At 37.4% G+C, this 2,790-nt stretch overlaps 1 pseudogene; it reads right to left on the bottom strand.

Moving 5' to 3' along the window:
- Window positions 1-1,319: 1,319 nt before the first annotated feature.
- On the bottom strand, window positions 1,320-1,972 carry LOC116285314 (ras-related C3 botulinum toxin substrate 1 pseudogene; annotated as a pseudogene).
- Between the last annotated feature and the right edge of the window lie 818 nt (window positions 1,973-2,790).

Raw genomic sequence — 2,790 nt, 5'->3', positions numbered from 1 at the left:
ATTCTGTCATTGACTTGCTGAGCTGTACACCCTCAGGGTAAAGAATGGGTCTTCCCCTGCCCTTAAGGAGCAAATAGTGCAGCAGGGGAGAAGGATGTGGCATGATGTGGAAGTCCAGAGGTAAAGATCTTTTTAAAAGAATATAATATAATCTATTTATTTTATTTTATTTTTTATTGAAGCATAGTCAGTTTATAATGTGTTAACTTCTGGTGTAGAGCATAGTTATTAAGTTATACATATATATGTATATATTTCTTTTCATATTCTTTTTCATTATAGGCTGTAACAAGGTACTGAATGTAGTGCCCTGTGCTATACAGTAGGGCTTTGCTGCTTATTTATTTTATATATGGTAGTTAGTATCTGCAAATCCCTAGCCCCCAGTTTACCCCTTCCTACCCCTTCTTCCCCCTCGGTAACCACAAATTTGTTTTCTATGTTCATGAGTATGTTTCTGTTTTGTAAATAAGTTCCTTTGTCTCTCTCTCTCTCTTTTTTTTTTAGATTCCACATGAAAGTGATACCATATGGTATTTTTCTTTTTCTTTCTGGCTTACTTCACTTAGTATGGCAATCTCCAGGTCTATCCATGTTGCTGTAAATGGCATTATCTTATTCTTTTTTATGGCTGAGTAGTATTCCACTCTGTGTGTGTGTGTGTGTGTGTGTGTGTGTGTGTGTGTGTGTGTGTGTGTGTATACCATGTCGTCTTTATCCAGTCATTTGTCAATGGACACAGAGGTTGCTTGCATGTCTTGGCTGTTGTAAATAGTGTTGCTATGAAAATTGGGGTGCATGTGTCTTTTTGAATTAGACTTTTCTACAGAGGTAAAGATCTTAACTACCACTTTATTACCACCTTATAGAGATAAATTTATAGTTTTTTCCCTTTGTGTTATTTATTTTGGGATTTGTATACAAGAATTAGGCTAGCTCTATAAAATGATTCACAAAACTTTTTTTTATGCCATGGAATATTTTGTATAAACTTAGGAATTATCTGTTTCTCGATAATGCATGCACAGTTGGTGGGAACATTTTATGGGTCTGATATCCTTCTTGCAGATAATTTGTTGACAGCCTTTTCCCCTCCTTGTATCTCCACTGATTATTTGTTTATTTAGGTTTCCTGCTTCTTTCCAAGGGAATTTTGACAATTTGTATTTTCTTGAAAATCAGACATTTCATCAAGACTTCATAGTATCCTGTTGTCAGTGACTTCCTCTGTATCTGTTATATCCCTGTCTCACTCTTAATTCCATCTGTCTCAACATCTTTCATTTTTCTTTAATGAATTAACTACAGGACTGTCAAATTTATTTATTTTGTGCTCCCTTTAACAGCAAGCACTTTCTCTTCTTGACAGGCAGTGGGCAGAGAACTGTTCTAATAGTTCCATCAAACACCATCTTGAGGCCCCCTCTGTGTGAGAGCTGGGCTTTCTAGGCACATAATTTTCAGCTTTGATATTATCTGTAGCTAAAGCTTTTGGCTGTGAGATGGGAGTCAACTTCTCCTTTAGTTTCGCAATCAGGAATTTATCATTCCTAAGATCACGTGTAGTTTCCACTGAAATGATGAAAGTGTTGGGAAAATGGAGTCACATTTCAGGACCCCACTTTGCGAATGATGCGAGACTAACAAAGGAAAAGCAAATTAAAAATATATCTGTTTGTATGTAAATGAATTACTTTGCTGTACACCTGAACCTAACACAATATTGTAAATTATACTTCAATTAAAAAAAAAGAACCCATCTATTTGCAGATAGGGTAAGAGGTGTAGTCTGTTATAATCTTCTTGTCCAGCTTCTTGTCCCATAAATCCAGATCCTCTGTTTTTCCACATACCAGGAATTATATTCTCCAGGAAGTTATGTTCTCCAGGAAGTTATTGGCATGTAACTGAACAGTAGCAAAATTTTACCTGTAGCTCTGTCTTCCATCACCACACATCTACTGGCCTGCATCTGGGCCACTTGCTGGGTGGCTTGTGGCTGTGGCTAGGCACAGAGGCAAGAAGCAGTGGGTTCAGGGGTGCCAGAGCCTCTATCCACACCACCTCACCCTCTGTAGGCCAGAAGTTGAAGCCTAGCAACAGACACCACCCAAAGAGCCCCATCTTTGCAGCTCAGTGGGGATTCTTTAAGGCCAGAACATCTCACTTGCCTGAAAGAAACAAACTTACAATAATAGAAGTTAAGAGAGATGACAATGGTGATAGATTGTTTGGTCTGCAGTGGTTTATCCAGTGTGATACAAATTACTGCAAGTAGTACAGCAAGACTTGCATCTAGAGTGGTTTTCATAAAATGGACTATGGATGTGTGTACACCCAAGACAATGCTAGGGGCTCCATTTATAAACAACAATTTGAGTATCAGGCCCACTAGAGTACTTTTTTAAAAGAAAGATTCAGCACAAGGTAGTAGAAGGACTTAGAATTGTAGTCACAGGGCAGGGATTTGAATCCCACTTCTATCATGAATGAATTTCTGACTCTGGTAAGTGTTTCTTAGTCTTGTTGAGCCTTAGTTGCAACATCTCTAAAATGGAAATAATAACACCTACCCACCAAGACTGTTGTAAAGATATAAATCAATGAAATTAAATGGAAAAAAAAGGTAAAGTGCCTTACAAACTGTAAAGTACCTTGGACATGAAAGTTATTCATACAACAAGCATTTGTTAAGGGATTGCCATGCACATAAACTGTATTAAGGATTACAGCAATTTACCAGATTTCTTTAAATATCTCATACTATTTTAGCCTAACGGTTGAGAAGTT

The sequence above is a fragment of the Vicugna pacos genome, chromosome 24 (genome assembly GCF_048564905.1).
Source record: "Vicugna pacos chromosome 24, VicPac4, whole genome shotgun sequence".
NCBI lineage: Eukaryota > Metazoa > Chordata > Mammalia > Artiodactyla > Camelidae > Vicugna > Vicugna pacos.
The sequence above is the reverse complement of the archived record's forward strand: the minus strand, read 5'-3'. Positions and strand labels throughout refer to the sequence as shown.